At 53.6% G+C, this 16821-nt stretch overlaps 1 long non-coding RNA gene across 1 annotated transcript; it reads right to left on the bottom strand.

Moving 5' to 3' along the window:
• Nucleotides 1–4156: 4156 nt before the first annotated feature.
• Nucleotides 4157–13980, bottom strand: LOC130543769 (uncharacterized). The gene is made up of 4 exons (XR_008959350.1): nt 13809–13980; nt 12906–13062; nt 12524–12788; nt 4157–8661 (listed from the first exon to the last, which is right to left on the bottom strand). It is a non-coding gene; the product is annotated as an uncharacterized LOC130543769 (long non-coding RNA).
• Nucleotides 13981–16821: the final 2841 nt, after the last annotated feature.

Here is a 16821-nt window from a genome sequence, read left to right as displayed (position 1 = left end):
GCTCCCCCTTCCCTCCTCCTCCCAGGCCCTGGAAGCCACCATTCGAGTCTCTGCCTCTCTAAATCTGACTGCTCTAGGATAGTGAGTCATACAATATTGTCCTTTTGAGTCTGGCTCATTTCACCCAGCATAATGTCTTCCAGGTGTCGGAATGTCCTTCCTTTTTAAGGCTGCATGATATTCCATTGTATTTATGTACCACCTTTTATCTACTCACCAGCTGATGGGCCTTTGCGTTGCTTCCAGCTTTTGGCTGTTGTCATTAATGCTGTGATGAATGTTTATGTGCAAATATCTCTTCGAGTCCCTGCTTTCGATTCTTGAGTGTATATTGGAGTAGGTGTTCCTGGACCGCACTCTACTAGTAATTTCCACCGCAGCACTGTTTGAAATGTCCCCAAATTGGGAACTGCCCAAATGCCCATCAAGAGTAGAATGGATAAACGAATGTTGGTCTATTCGCATGTGCTGTAAGAAGGAGTGACCAAGGGCCTGCCGCAGTGTAGACAGAGCCCACACAATGCCGTACGTGTGGTGTGCGCCCGCTTGCACAAAGTTCAAGCGAGGCAAAGCTAACCCGTGAGGTCAGAAGGCAGGCTCCTGTCTGCGGGCCACGAGGGGGCTTCTGCGGGGCTGGCAGGGTTCTGTTCGATCAGGCCCTGGCTGCAGGAGCCCCGTCACTTTGTAAGAATTCACCAAGCTAAATGCTCCGGATTGGTTCTCGGTTTGGTGTATAGGTTAGGCTTCCATAAGAAGTTCCCCCAAAACATGCACAAGCCCTTTGATGCAGCGATCCTAATTTTGGGAACTTAACTATAGACACAGATCCACGTGTGTGAAATAGAGCGTGTACAAGACGGTCCACTGTCGTCTCCTATCACAGCGAAACTTTAGAAACGTACCGACTCAGACCACTAGGCTGGCTAGCGTCAAAACAGCGAAAATACCAAGTGTTGGCGAGGATGGGGAGAAATGGCACGTCTGTGCCCTGCGGCGGGACAGAAAACAGAGTCGCCGCTGTGGAAAACAGCAGGGCAGCTTCTCAAAAAATTAAAAGTAGAATCACCATGGATCATTCAGCAACTCCGCCTCTAGGTGGACACCCGGAGGACTCAGAAGTAGGGTCTAGAGCGGGTGTTCGCAGTCACGTCCTCAACACTACGATTCCTAGGGGCACAGAGTAGACGCGCCCAGGGACTCGTTCACGGATAAATGAGCAGCATGTTTCTATAACCACGGAATGCTCCTCAGCCGTACAAGGGAAGAAAATTCTGACACAGACTACAACATGGACGAGGCTTGAGCGCACGGTGCTCAGTGCGACGAGCCAGTCGTGGAAGGACAAGCAGTCCCACTCTGAAGCGGTGCTCAGGGCGCGGGGGGGGGGGGGGTGTTTAAAGGCTATAGTGTCAGGTTTACAAGACGAGAAGGCTCCTGGGGATGGACGGTGTGATGGTGGCAATGTGAACGTGCTTAGTACCACTGAACCGTACGCCGAAAAATGGTGAAAATGGCAATTTTTATATTATGCATGCATATTTTACCACAAGTAAAACTTCTAGAAAGGGAAGTGTCTATAAGGAAAGGTGAGAAAAATATTCGAGATACAGTGGGTAATAGAAGTCAAGGGGAGAATGGCGTGCAAGGACTGTTTCCATTTGTTCAAATATATCAAAACGTTAAACACAAGACGCGGAGATAGGACAGAAGTGACCTTCCAGACCAGATCACCACGTACAGAAGAGTCACAAAGGAAGCAGGCAGGACACATCTCCCCAGTGTTCACCCCTCATCACTTGAGAAAGGGGGAGGGGACTTGGTGAGGTGCTGCATGGAAGAGAGGCCTGAGGGACCCCACCCCCAGCCTGAGATGGGCAAACAGAGACTGTGCATCCGGATGCTGGGCTGGGGCCCTGGGACGGTTTCTGGATCAGATGAGGCTGGGGTGGGGGGAGCTGGCAGGGGTCATCTTGGGTCCTATCCCAAGAAACTGGAGAGGAATGTGGGATTTCTAGCGCGGAGCAGGGAGTGGCAAGGGACCCCCAGGAGGAGAGGTGCCTCCACCAAGGTCAAGGGTGAGAGGAGCCTGAAGCAATGGCCAAATTTGTGGAGCCCACAACACCATCCGATGATGGAAGAGGGCAGCTTGCAATGTTTGCTGGCTAGAGCTCTGGCAGCCAGCCAGGACGGCAGCAGCTCTGGTAAGGTCTTTGCTCTTCCCTGGCCGCCTCCACCCAGTCCCCACCTGCAGGGAAGGGGAGGAGGAATGGAGAAGGAGCCCCCCACTCCACCTTCCACCTTCCCCACTGCAGGGAAGAAGCAGGAGAGGAGGTCTAAACCCAAATCAAATCGGCAGTTCCCCTGAGTATCTTGATGGACGTTGAAAATTTGAGTAGAGACCATGTTCGTGACTGAAAATGGCAGGAGAACTGTTACCTAAAAGCTGTCGAGATAACATGACCCCATTCCGTGTGCTCTCCCATTGTCCAGGGAGCTGGCAGAGGAATGAGAGGAAGCAGAGAGAGAGAGAGGGAGAGAGGCAGAGGGAAGCTGAAAGTTCTCTTAAGGCCACGCCCAGAACTAGCACAAGGTTGTTTCTGTCACATTCTGTTGACCAAAGAGAGATCCAAGGCCAACCCATATTTGAAGGAAAAGAGAGAACAGGGGAGCTAGGTCAAAGTTACATTGCAAAGGGGCGTGGGAATAGTAGGAATGGAGAACTGAGTCCACTTTCATAAGCAGTCTACCAAAAAGGCCTTGCTTCCCTTGCAAGGGAGGCTGGGAACTGTAGGCCAGCTGCATGTCCAGAAAGAACCGCGCGTAGGCCGGGCTTACCTGTCTCTGCCACAGCTGCCCCTCCCTTGCTGATGCACATGGAGGCACAGGCCTCCCGTGCTCCTGACCCAGCCGGGGGCCTTTAGCAAGAGCCTCTCTTCTCAGGGCTTGAGGTCCTGACTCCCCATCTGTGTGACCACTCACTTCTGCTCCCAGGAACTCCATTTTTCTCATCTGCAACATGGGGATATAACAATCATAATTGCCACCCCTTGACATGGTGGTGATAAAAGCACTCTTCCGAAAGCCTCGGAGTTTGCAAAGAACTGGACGACACTATCTGTGCCCTCAAAAGCATCAGGTAACTAGAGGACACAAGAGATGAAGACATGTGTGCAGACCTGGAGAGATGTGTTCAGAGGGGCCGAGGGAGCAATCAGAGGAGATGCTGCAGGACAGGTTCCTGTAGCCAAGCCCTGACAGGTGATGAGCAGAATCGGAATAGACCCAGGAGACAGGGAAAGGCACGGCGGGGAGGAGGAACAGCACATGCAAAGGTGTGGAGGCTGGAACACACAGGGTGTGTTAAAAGGTCCCATGCCCTGCTATTTAAAGCAGAAATTCCCAAAGGGTGGGATGTTGGCTGGGCTAGGGGCTGACACACACTTACATGCTTGTTCCTTGGCAGGATGGGTTTGCAAAAGGGGGGAAAAAGAAGAATGAGAGATTGAAAACAGATTATTGGGGAGAAAAATATTTCAGGCTCAAGACAACAGTCGCTACAGCCTCTGGCTCCTGTCCCACCCATTCCCCAGCCCTGACGCAAGGCTGGCTGGAAGAAGGTGTTTCTCCTGGGATTGTTCAAGCTGAGGGCCTGGCTGGCAGGAGACTAAAGCCTACCCCATTCCTGCCAAGGTGCCAAACTCTGTGCGTGACTTAAAAATACCCACAGCCGGACAGCATGCCTGAAGCTGGGTGAAATGCTCCTCAAGATACCCTCTGTTATTGCCCCCATTTCCCAGATGAGTAAGCTGAGGCCTAGAGAAGTTAACTGGCTTACCCACAGCCACATAGCCAGCCAAGGGTGAATCTGACCAATTCCATTGCCTTATCCTGGGCCTGGGGTGCAGACAGAGCAGGGAGATGTTTAGAACAGCGAGGAAGAGTGTCCCAGGGGGTATAGGGTATAGAGTGTAAGGCGGTAACATACAGTGAGTGTTTGACTCAAAAGTCAGATTTGGGGGCTGTTTGTTACAGCAGCATGACTTAGCCTATCCTGACTGATACAAGTCATGATAAACTACGTTACATGTCTTAAAAAGGTTAGGACGTCCCCCATCTTCCTCTCAGAAGTAGCATTTAAAAAAAAACCACTGTAATCTTTACATTTTAAAACAAGATTTATTTATTCATTTGAGGGAGAGAGAGAGAGAGAGTTGGGGGAGGGGCACAGGGAGACAAGGGGACTCCCCACAGAGCATGGAGCCAGACATGGGGCTCGATCCTAGGACCCTGAGATCACGACCGAAATCAAGAGTCAGACACTCAACTGACTTGAGCCACCCAGGTGTCCCTAAAAACTGTAACTTTTAAATTTTGCCAAAATGCATGTAACATAAAATTTTCCATCTTCACATTTTTAAATGTCTAGTCCCGTGGCATTAAGCACATTCCCATGGTTATGCTACCATCGCCGCCATCCATCCCCAGAGCTCTCTTCATCCCAAGAAGCTCAGACTCTGCTCCCATTAAACATGGACTTCTCATTCCAGCCCCGGGGCCCCCACCCTTCTCCTTTCTGTCACTATGAAGCTGACTGCTCTAGGTCCCTCATGTAAGTGGCTTCCTTCACGCAGCAGAATGTCCTCATGGGTTGTCTGTGTCATAGCCTGGGTCAGAATGTCCTCCGTTTTTCAGGCTGAGTCCCATTCCATTGCACGTACGGACCACATTCTGCTTATCCACTCATCTGTCCATGGACACTTGGGCTGATTCCACCTTTTGGCCGTTGGGAATCATGCTATAAATTTGGGTGCACGGATATCCGGAGCAGCATTTTTAAGCAAAGTTGTTGAGGGGAATACATGCAGTGACCAAGAAGCTAGGAGACTCCAGGACTCCAGGCTTCGCCACTAACTTGCTGTGTCACTTTGGATACATTGCTTTCTGCATCTGATTCAAACTTTCCTCACCTCGCTGCCCACCTCACGGTAGCGTGCTGAGACCCAGTGAGACGGTGCAGTGTGGACGCTCTGTGCGAAGGGAAGCCACGAGGGAGTGTTATTGCTGTTACTCAGTGGGGTGAGGGCAATGATTTCCCAAAGGCATGAGTCACTCATGGTGGAATTCCAGGCACCAAGAGACGCAGTTCTGGGCAGCAGAGACCAGATTCCACACGGAGCCGTGACCCTGACCCAGAGCCTGCGAGGGAGCCACACCCCCTCTCCTTGGCCACTGGCTGTTGTGAGGAAGGAGTCCACGAATGTCGCATCATATGGTCCTTAGGGTAGAGGCTGCAGTCCCATTGCCTCACATGCTTGCTAAGGAGGCTCAGAAAGGGTGATATACTTGCCCTGGGCCACACAGCCAGAGAGCAGTGGAAGCTGGACTAGAGCTCAAAGCTCCCAACTCCCAGCCCCGCACCACAGTGCCTCCCATGTGGTTCCAGTTCTAGGAAGAGAGTATAGCAATTGGGGCAGGGGAAGAAGGGGGACCCAAAGAGCCTCAAGGGGAAGGTGGAACTTTCTTCTTCGGTATCTCATGGAGAGTGACCTAAGAACCTTTCAACTTACAGCCCTCTCTACTTTGCACAATCCTGAGACCCCTAGAGATACAGTAATTACCACTATTACCTGAACCCTTCCTAAGTCCCAGGCTCAGCGCTGAGCACGTCACATGCCTGGTCCCCTCTCATCCCCCCTAGGAGCTATGAAACAGCATCATCCCATTCAGAAGCCCCCAAACCTTAATTCAATGGCATTCTCAAGGTCATAAAATGAGAAGAGGCCGGAGCTGGCTTTGAACCCAGGGCAGGGTGCCCGTGGACTCTGTGTAGGGAGGCACCACGATTGAGTGCTTCGACTGAAGCCGGTTACAGCGGTGAGGTGGAGGCAGGGGGGGCCTGACTGCACCCATTGCTCAGGTGGAAACACGGAGGCTTGGAGCAGATGAGCGGCATGTGAGCAAGAGGTGGAATCAGGGCTGGGCCAGGGCAGGCTTCTGGCCAGCATGCCTGCTCCAGGGGAGAGAAAGCTCTTCCAGGAGCGGCCTGGCCCCTGTTACACCTCAGCAGGATGGGGAGGGGACCCAAATGTGGCCCCTTCCTCCACCCAGGGGTATCCACGGCAGCCAGCAGGCAAGGAGCGCTAACTGGGCTCCCGGTCTTCGGCTGGACACCTTACCTTGATGATTTCACTCCATCTTCGCCCGTGTTGAAGGAAGCCACTTTCCTCCCCTGCATTTAGGTTCAGGGAGGGGAGCTCCCTTGCCCAGCTGACCAGGCTAGAAAATTGTGGAATTGAGATGCTAACGTCAGGCCTCTTGATCCACCCTGCAAGTTCCCCTCCCCCAGCTGGGGCCACAGAAGCAGTCTGTGCAAAACCTGCTCAGCCTGCCAGGCCCCAGGCTCCTGAGGGTCCCTTTGCCAAGGGTCCCCAAGTGCACAGTTCTCAGAAACCGCATTCCTCAAGCGAAGCCCCATGGGCCGTGATTCAATAGCCTCCCCGGTTCTCTGCCACCCACGGAATGATCCACAGGGTGTGGGCCAGCGGTCTGAGCCAACCGAGGGGCCGGGGACCTCAGACAGCAGGTCATCCCAGACAAATCCGGCCATCTACAGAAGCCCCCCTCCCTACAGCAGTCTGGGAGGAAGGCAGTGTCTCCTGGGTCCCATCCTCCTGGGGCCCTTGATCCAACTCCAGTCCTGAACCCCTTGCCCACTCTCTTTCCTGCCTTCAACCTTCTCTCTAGAGCTTTGTCTCTGTTCTAGTATGGGGTGGGCAACATGTTCAGGAAATCTCTTCCCCAGCCCCAGGGGCTAAGCCATTCAAGGTTCTCCAGTCCCCGTGGCTAGTTTTCAGGGAGAGGCATGTGTATTGGCTGGGTTAAGTCATGTTAGCTGCTGTAACAAAGACCTCCAAGATTTCAGTGGCTTTCCGCCACAAATGTCTGATTTTCTTCTCCCATGCAGGTATGAGAAGTCTTGGCAGGAGGCCTGAGCTCTCTGCAGCCATTTAGGGACTGAGACTCTCCCTGTCTTGTGACTCTGCCATCCTCTTCCTCTGAGTCCTCTCCATTCAGCAGGCCGATGGAGAAAGAGAGCAGGGATCATAGGCCAGACCCGCAAACGATGCGTTTATTTGTACTCATATCTCATTAGCCAGACTCGGTCACATGACCACACCTAACTGCAAAGGAGGCTGGGAACTGGAGCCTCGCTGTGCACCCAGAGAGAAGATGGCTATTGGTAAGCACTAGCAGGCTTCCATAGAAATGTGACCCCATTCTTGCCAAGGAGCCACAAAGTCCGTGGGGGGGGTGGTTTCTGAGCAGGACTTGCCTCAAGTCTAAGAAGCCGCGTAGGGAGACGTTCCTCCATTCTTTCCCTTTAGGTGGTTGTGTGAGGATATGATGTCTGAAACTTTGGCAGCTGTGTTGAGATCATGAGGCACCAGCCTCTGAACTCACCAATCCTGGAACTATCCAACCTGCGGATTTCTGGACCCCAAAAGTCCTTACTGTTGAAGTCAGGAGTATCAGGATGGGTATTCTATCACTTGCAGCCTGAAATCTCCCAACTGACCAATACTTGGGAGTGAATGCTGAGAACACCTAAGTGCCATTGCCTACGGTATTGTGCTTATTTGGGGGACGGGATGGGGAAGGTACAGCAGTTCAAACACAAAACGAACAACTACTGCGTGCCAGGCCCTCGACATCACGGTGTCTACGTGGGGCCCAACTGCCTGCAGTCCAATCCTGCCTCCATCCCCTCACCAGCCCGAGACCTTGGGCAAGTCACTCAACCCAACCTCTCTGTGCCACAGTTTCTCCATTACTAACGTTGGGGTGCTTATAAATACTCCGCCTTGCTCCATAGAGGATTAAATGTCCAATTCCAGTCAAGAGTTTAGCACGTTAGCAGGGAATGTGAGCTAAAAAAATCCTGACCAAACTCTGAGAGATGGGAAATCCGAAGTTCCAGGAACTAAAGCCCAAGGGCATAGAAATAAGAAGAGGTAGAAGCCAGATCCAAAGCCAGGTCTAGTTGAGCACCTACTATGTGCCCGGCTTTGTGGCAGGTGTTAAGTTTCCTGAGCCCGTTGGGTGGGCACGGCCGTCCTGCCCAGGAGATGGTGATCTTGTTGCCATGACTTTATTCCCACCGAACACATGAGAAAACCAGGGCTCAGGGAGGTGAGGAAACTTGCCTACAAGCTGGGTCAAGACGTCAGCATTTGAACCTAGGCCTGGGTCCAAGCCTTTATGCTTCCTGCTATTTATAAGCCTCCGTCATGGGGACCCGCAGACCATGACGGTGGAGCCTCGGGCAGCAGAGATATAATACAATTGGTCCCCGGGGCTGTTCAGGGTCTCCTGAACTCATTCCCCAAAGCTGGCTGCCGGTTCAGCCTGTCTCCAAGGCTGTCCTGGTGATGGCTGCACCTTTGCTCTGCCAGGAAAATAGCCGGTATCTGGAGCCTGCGAGAGGGAAAGTTTGACTCACTTTATAAAAGCAGCACTTTTTCGAGCTGATCCATAATGGAGTAGGCTGTCCTGGGAGGTGATGAGTTCCCGGGTCCTGGGAGAGTACAAGCAAAGACTAGTGGCCAGTCTTCTTCTTCTCTGAAGAAGGTCGTAGAGGTGCTTGGAAAACTTGAAGAACTCCTGCTTGGAAAATGATACTGGATTCAGAGAGCTTTCAGTTTTGAAAATCTATGATTGTAAGATTCTCAGACTCCGATGTAGGCTTGAATAATACTCCAAACCCAGGAGTCTAGGACTGTATGCATTTTCCCCTCTGTGTGTTCTGTTCCCCCTTCAGATGGGTGCACTGTGGAGTACCCACCAACTCGGGAAAGGAATCTTTCAGTGAAAGCAGAGCATCACGTGTTAGGTTTCAAACACCTTTGGGACGGCGGCTGTTCCATCGGTCTGGGTCCTGGGGTGAGGGGCCGTGAAGCCGGGTGCAGGGGCCTGAATGGACACTCAGCAGGAATAACGGAGAGACAAGCTTTGGGGGTGGTTGTTACTGCACCGTGACCCAGCTGACCCTGACCGATGCACACTGCCTCCCTCCTGCTTCTCCTCCTCCCGAATAAGAAAGCTGGGAAGGGAGCCAGAGAAGCAGCTACGAGTGAACATTTTTTTTTAATTTTGTGGGTCAACATGACCCCAGACAGCTCTGAGGAATCCAAAAGTAGAGTGAGGAAGGCACTGAAAGATGAAATGGTCATGTGGGGGCCTGAAACACCCTCGCACGGAAACACAGCCACAGGGAAAACACACGCACTCCCTTCCTCCTTCCCTCCTTCCCTCCTTTCCTCTCTCCCTTCCTTCTTTCCTCCTTTCCTCCTTCCCTTTCCTCTCTCCCTCCCTCCTTCCTCCTTCCCTCCCTTTCTTCCTCTCTACCCTCCCTCCCTCCTCCCTTCCTTCTGTTCTTTCTCTATCTCACTTCTTTTTCTTTCTCACTTTGTATTTGTAAAATATTTCAAACATACAGAAAAGCGTAGAAAACCTATAATGATCACCATTTGCTATTTGCCCATCCTCTAGATGTAACCACTGTTAACATTTTACTCTATTTGCTTCGTATTTTTTTGATGCCAGCATTTTCTAGAGTAAATAATATTCATTAAGATATTTCCTCTTTAAAATCTTGAAGGCAGAGAGTTTTGTCTCCTCTATTCATTGCTTTATTGTTCACTGCCTGGAAGTTGATAGCCCTTCAATAACTAGCTGTTGAATGAATGGATCTCATTTAATGAATCCTCATGCAAGTAGGTGTTATTATCATCCCCATGGCTGGAACAGGAAACAGGCACAGAGAGGTAAAGTAACAGATCCAAGGCCACACAGCTAGGAGGTGGTGAAAGAGGGACTTGAGGTCAGGCGGGCTGAGTCCAGAGCCCCGGGCATTTCTTGCACTAGACTCTCTAGGGGCTTCTTCTACTGGGATGTTCCTTCGTCCTCTCTGTCCACCTGTCCCATCCAACCACCATCCACAGAGGAGACCCAGAGGAGTGAGAGGGGTGCACAAACCAGCCAGAAACAGGTCATCCCCATCCGGGCACCTGGGTGGTCTCCGTAAAAGCTGGGCCCTCTCTCTTGCCCAGGGGTGGAGATGGAACGCTCCTTCCCAGATGAGTGACCTTTGGGGTTTGTTATGAGTAGAGATTCTTTCTGGGGAACGTGATGGCTGATGCTGGGAGCCTGGGTCCCCAGACTTAACCCACAGGAATGTGGGGCGGAATCTCCAGGCCTCTGCCCTACAGGCCAGCTCTCTGGGCTGCCTCGGGCCAGCCAGAGGAGGGCGGTTCCAGGCAGCTCTCCCGGTCGCTGGGCCTTCTGGGAGGTGGACTGGGACCTTTTATTCCTAGGCTGGGAGGCAGCTCCTCGGGGTAAAAAGAGGTCCAGGCTTCAAAATCGAAGAATCCTGGAATCTGCCTCTTCCTAGTCGTGTGACACTGGACAGGTGCCCAGCCTGGCGAAGGCTCAGTTTTCACATCTATCAAATGGGGCTAATTATTATCCCAACTCACAGCAGACCTGGGACTAGGATGAGGCAAGCCGGGTGCCGACATTTAAGGAGACGCTGGCTCTGAGGCAGGAGAGATTCCGTGCCCCTTAAATGATGTCCCCCTGTCATCTCGCTGCCAACCCTAGTCCCAGCCCTTCCTCCCAGGGTTGTTGCGGGACAGAAACGAGCTCTTCTGTGCAGAGCACATGAGCACCGCACCTAGCCCACGCCCTGGGCTCACTCTTTGGGAAATGTTGCTGCTTGTTATTCTTACTGGCTGTTCTTCAGAAGGAGGCTGGGCCCTCTCCCAGCCTCGGCCCTGTTTCCCGGCTCTCTCAATGGCCTGCGTCTTCGTCCACCTGTGCAAACTGCACGGTTTTGGTGATTTACTCCCCCTTCTCTCGGTTATTTAATTTCTGCGAATTTCCTGACTTACGGATCCTGCTCCACGACGACTGCTAATATTTACCACGTGTTTGCACGTGCCAGGCCCCGTGCTAAGTGTGTATACACCCCCTCTCTCCTAACCTTCACCATGACCCGTGAGGTAGGAACTATGCTATGCCCATTTTGCAAATGAAGGAGCCAAGGCATTGGAACATGAAGTAACTTGTCCTGGCTTGGGCTGTGAGGGAGGGCCAGAGCTCGGGGTAGGCCAAGGTGGTCTAACTACATGGCCCACGTGATGGAGCCCAGACATAGCTCCTTTCACTTTTCACCAGCCTGTGCCCACGAGGTGCAGACACGTGACTCAAGCCAGGGGCTCCCATGACTGCTGGGGGAGACTGACCTCCCCGAGCTAAGTCAGGCGCCAGGCACCTGGGGACAGGGGGGTGGCCCAGATGCCCTCTGAGCCTTTCCAGGCCCCAGCAGGCAGTTTCTGAGTTCTTCCCAGACCAGAACAGCAGCTCTGCCTTCAGGCCACAGTGGTAATGACACTGAGCTCATAGTTGTAGAGCATTCGCCCTGAGCCAGCGCCGTGCTCCATGCCCCACATCCAAGACCCCGATCAAACCTCACAACTTCCCTCTCATTCATGATTATCTGTGTTAGGAATGAGGGAGACGTCTAGGCAGCTGGCCAGGGACATAGTCCATGTATATGGCAGGTCCAAGAGCTGAACTCCCATGTGTCTGAATGCCAGGTGGGCTGGGGGGGTGGTGGTGGTGTAACCTTGGCTGCTGAGAGCCCGTGGGCACCTGCTCCCGGTCACATCTTCTGGGCCTCCTCCCACTGCTGGCAGCCAATGGGGGCAGAGTGGGGTTAACCCCAAAAGTAGGTCATTGCTGGGGCTAGGACTGAGGCTGGGCTGAGGAAGAAGGCACGTTTCTGGGCTGCAAGGACTGCAAGCCTCGCCACTCCATGCCCAGGCCCGGGGCCTCAAAGGCATGTACACATTGCTTTGGATGAAGTGGAACACGGGGCAGGTAAGGTTCGACCTAGGAGACATAGCTCATCACCAGTAACAATGCTAAGGTTTGTCATTTGTACCCATTGGTTTTCCTCCCTGCGTCCTAACTCCTTCCATAGTAATTCATCTTTGATCCCGGCCACCAGAGCCACCATCCATCTGGTCACCTGCAAACTCTGCTCGGGCCTGGCCAGGGGTTCATACTCCGTGGGACAGTCTGAATCTTTTGCTGGCATTCCAGGCTGTCTGCAGACATCCCTCAGTCCTTCCCTCTGCTGCTTGCATCCCTCCCACACCCCAGCCCTGCACACCATAGTCTTTGCTAGTCCACAAGCAGCTCGTGCTGCCGAGACTAGTACTGCAGTGGCCTGGGCCTGCCTCTTTGCCTCTCCACATGCAAGTCCCTCTGTCTGGAGTGTCCTCCCCCCACCCCCCCAAGATCCTTCTGGATCTTCTCAGTTCAGGCTGGGCACGGCTCTGAGCTCCCAGGCTGGAGGGTTGCGGTGCAATTTAATACCACACTGACGATGGGGAGCTTAGTGGTTAAAAATGCAGGCTCTGAACTTCGACATGGGTTCAGGCCGGGCTTTGCTACTTACCAGCTGTGGGACCCTGGGCTGGCCTCTCCGAGCCTCTGTTTGCTTCTCCGAACACAGAGAATGACACGACCGACTCCATCCGGGTGCTGAGGAGCTGGACGGGTGTCATGCACGCGGTGCGCGGGGCTCAGGGCCTGCTGCCTTCCAACACTCAGAAAGGATCAGACGTGTATCTACTGGTTCCGCAGCCAGGTTTACACCCCGAGTGGGTGCGGGCCTCCGTGCTGGGTGCGGGGATAGAGGAGGGACTGTTCCCTTGTGGCCCCTGCTCCCACAAACAGAGACATTGGAGAAGTAGATGTTCACCCCTTCATTTCCATTGTGACTACGGTAATTAGGTATATCACACCCACCTCAACCTCCTAACCCCCCAGATGCTCACCTTGACCTTGAAGCTCCCTGGGGCAGGAACTAAATCAGATTTATCTCTGTAACCTCAGCTCCTCAATCATGGCGTGGATGCTCCCCAGATATTTAAGCTGAAAAGATTTCCATGACGAACACGGTGCGTGACCCGTGATTGGGGCTGCGTGGAGTACCTGGCACATATGAGATCATTTCATTCAAACAACATCTCCGTGAAGTGTGTACTGTTATCGTCAGATGGGGAAACTGAGGCACGGGAAAGTTCAGCAAACTCTCCAGAGTGACACAGCCAGTGAGGGCCAATGTCAGGATTTGAACCCAGGCAGCCTGGCTCCAGAGACCCCTGGCCAGGTGCTTCTCTTAAGTTGATGCCATTTTCCAGGGGTGTCCAGAAAGGACCTGGTCCCCTGACCCAGCTCAGGAAGCTGGACCAGGAGGACACCGGGCTGGCCCGAAGACCTCACCCTTCTCTACCACCCCCTGTTCCCTGGGGGGCTCCTCAGCTTTCCACTCCCCAGGTGGGCGGCGAGGAAAACAAGGCCTCAGCTGCAGCCTTTGATGTCTCCTGCCAAGCTGGCACTTTGAGGTCTGGGGGTGCCTCAGGGGATCCCAGCCCAGCAGCTGGGCCGGCCTCAGGGCCAGTGTTTCCGTAAACACCCCAGCGAGCCAGCCCCACGTGGCCAGTCCGTGGGCTGCTGGCCTCGAGGGCCGAGGTTTGGCTGACCCTGTGAGGTTTCCTCTCGCGCGGCCACTTCCACCCCCTCCGCCTGGCTGGGCTTCCAGTAATGAAGTGTTTTCTCTGGGGCACTGGGGGCCTCCCTGTCCCACTTCCTGCACTGGGCTCCTGGAAGCGGTCCGGTTGCCCCTCACTGCAGCCCCGGGCAGCCCTATGCCCATCCGGTGTCCATGGTGACATTACCTCTGAGGGGGGGGTCTTGGGATCCTGAGAGCTGGAACGGCGCCCAGAGGGAGGCTGTGGCTGGTCCCTTCTGAGGGGTTGGGGGTTAGAGAAAGAGCTGCTCCTGGAGACAGAGCCAGGCAGCTTGGAGATGGAAGGACAAGTCTCAGCTGTGGTTCCGGCCTTCTCCCCACCCAAAGCCAGCGGCTGCAAACTGGGGGGAAGGACTGCCTGGGACGAGCTACCACTCCCCTGAGCGCAGCTATGCCCCAGCCCTTTAAGTCTCATAACAACTCTGCTTGGAATCTGAGGCCCAGAGAAGTGGAGGGACTCCCCCGAGGTCACACAGCTAGTGACAGAGCCAGGACGTGACTGGGTCTCTCCCTTCCTTCTGAACCACTTCTATCTTATTGTCTGAATCCCAAACAGTAGAAACTGGGAGGTGCTTCCAGGCCATCTTTTAAGAGGCAATATGGCACAGTGGTAGGGCCCTGGGGGGGTACTGGGGGATGGAGAGGACCCAGAGCCCCAGCTGAGGTCCCTCACCCTCTGCTTCCTACCAAATCATTTAAACTATGTTCCTTGGACCTGTTTTTAATATTAGAGTTTTGTTTGGGAGTTTGTTCTGAACAGGGGTCTGCTGTCTTTTTTTTTTTTTTTTTAAGATTTTATTTATTTATTCGACAGAGATAGAGACAGCCAGCGAGAGAGGGAACACAAGCAGGGGGAGTGGGAGAGGAAGAAGCAGGCTCCCAGCGGAGGAGCCTGATGTGGGGCTCGATCCCGGATCGCCGGGATCACGCCCTGAGCCGAAGGCAGACGCTTAACCGCTGTGCCACCCAGGCGCCCCAGGGGTCTGCTGTCTTGAGGAGGGGGCTCTGCAGTGACAAGGAGCCAGGCGTGGGGCTCCCCTTCCTCTACCTGGGGACCCTGGGGCCCAAACTGATGACTGGCTGGTGACTCACTCCCTTCTTAGCACATGCTTCTGTCCCGTGACTGAGAGCCCTATGGGGGCGGCCCCTAACCAGGGTCCTCCTAACCAATGCCCTCCCCACCCCCAACACGCACAGGGACTGGGAACAATTAACTTGTGCCTCAGGCCAGATGTTCACGTGGGTATTGGTTTTGCTAACCACATGTGACTCAAGGGCTCCCTCAGAGCTGGAAGGTTCCTAAGAGGCCACAGAGGGCCGCCTTGTCATGTCACAGTGGGGGAACTGAGGCCCAGAGAGGGCAGGTGACTTCCGTAAGGCCACTCAGGGGTAGAGAGGAGAAAGGAAGCTGGCTTTCTGATGCCTGACCCAGCACTTTTCTACATCTCTCATAGTCCTGGATGTCCAAGGCCTCTGTCCCTATTTCTACCCCCAGCAACAAATGTCCTTCCCAACTGACTCAGGGCCTTCCGTGTGACTCCAGCTTTATCTCAGTCTGCCTCCCATTTGGCTCTCCAGGCTTTATCCAGACTCAGCTACCACAGCTCCCCAAATGGCTCTTGCTCTCATGCTACCTCCAGGCCTTTGATCTCCCAGCTTCTGTTTTAATTGCCTTTTTGCCTGGACAACTCCTACTCTTGCTTCAAGCCTCAGCTCAGAGGTCACGTCCTCCAGTAGGACTTCCAAAGCCATCTCTCCCACCTCCCAGACTGGGTTAGGTCCTCTTCTCTCATTGCTTTTCCACTGACTGTACTGTAATCACCCCCACTTGTCTCTCTCTTCCCCTCTAATCTGTGAGCTCATTGGGCAGAGACCTTATTTTAATTCTTTATGTACTGGTAGGGCATGGCCCACTACATTCAGTGCTTGTTGAAAGATGCATGGGCGGATGGATATACAGATGGATGGATAAAAGGATAGAGGGCGGATGGATGGATGGGTGGGTGGCTGGATGGATGGGTAGGTGGGTGGATGGATGGTTGGATGGATGGATGGATGGATGGATCAATAGCTGAATGGATGAATGGACAAATGGATCAATGGATGAACAGATAGATGGATTGATGAAAAGATGGATGGATGGATGGATGGATGGATGGATTGGGTATGGACACGGACAGGTAATGGCACCTGTAGGCACTCAGACAGTGAGCGGTAAGTCCCTAGAGACTGGATATCCCCACTGATGGAGGGGCTCTTCGATGGGGAGGGAGTAACCTAACTCATTATCTGCCTCCTCCAAGAGACGTCTGGCCAAGAGCAAAGCTACCTCTGCCCTGACACTCAGTCCAACTCCGTGGGGTCTTCTGAACTCTGGTAATTAGTCGGACATCAATGAATTTATAGGAACCACCTGTGCCTCCTGACATTCTGGAACTCTGTATTCCTGAGAGCCCTCCCTCCATGCTTCCCTCTGGGTCAGAGCTGCCACTCCATGCTTCTGGGCATAGAAACAGATTCCTAGAGCCAAGAGGTCCTAGAAAATATGGAGTTGCCCCTCCCCCATTTAACAGATGAGGAAGCTGAGGCCGAGCGAGGCCAAGGAACTTGCACAAGAATGTACAGCTATAGAGCTGGGATTAGAGCTTTGGGCCCCCAGGTCATTCATGCATGCATGCACGCACGCACCAAAGACACGTCTAGCACCTAATGTGTGCCAGGTTCAGCGCCTTCTCCTCAGCATACCAAGTCTGTCAATAAACCCTCGTGCCAATTTCCAAAACCCTCTCCATGCCCCATCGTGACTTCCTCCCCGCTCCCCAATAGGCTTATCAATGCTTCACCAGCTGCACCCTTGGCACAGCCCCTGGGCCAGCCCCCTCACCCAGCAAGTGAGGACCAGCTCGTTGCCAGGCCCCCCAGTGCACCGTGCTATGGGAAGCCGTGTGCAGAGGCGATCACATGCGTGTGCTGAGAGCTCCACGTTCCAACCCCCCTTTGGGGGAGGACCATGCCGGTCCCTGCAGGCAGAACCTTGCCAGCGCAGACGGAAGCCAAGTGTTAAACTGTTCAAGGCCCACAGCTGTCCTTGTGGTGGGAGAAGGAGCTCATCACGGCACCTGGGATCTCAGGGTCAGGAGCAGACCCCCAAACTCCCGCCC

Source organism: Ursus arctos, unplaced genomic scaffold, assembly GCF_023065955.2.
Source record: "Ursus arctos isolate Adak ecotype North America unplaced genomic scaffold, UrsArc2.0 scaffold_16, whole genome shotgun sequence".
Lineage (NCBI taxonomy): Eukaryota > Metazoa > Chordata > Mammalia > Carnivora > Ursidae > Ursus > Ursus arctos.
This window is presented reverse-complemented; position numbering and strand designations above follow the sequence as displayed.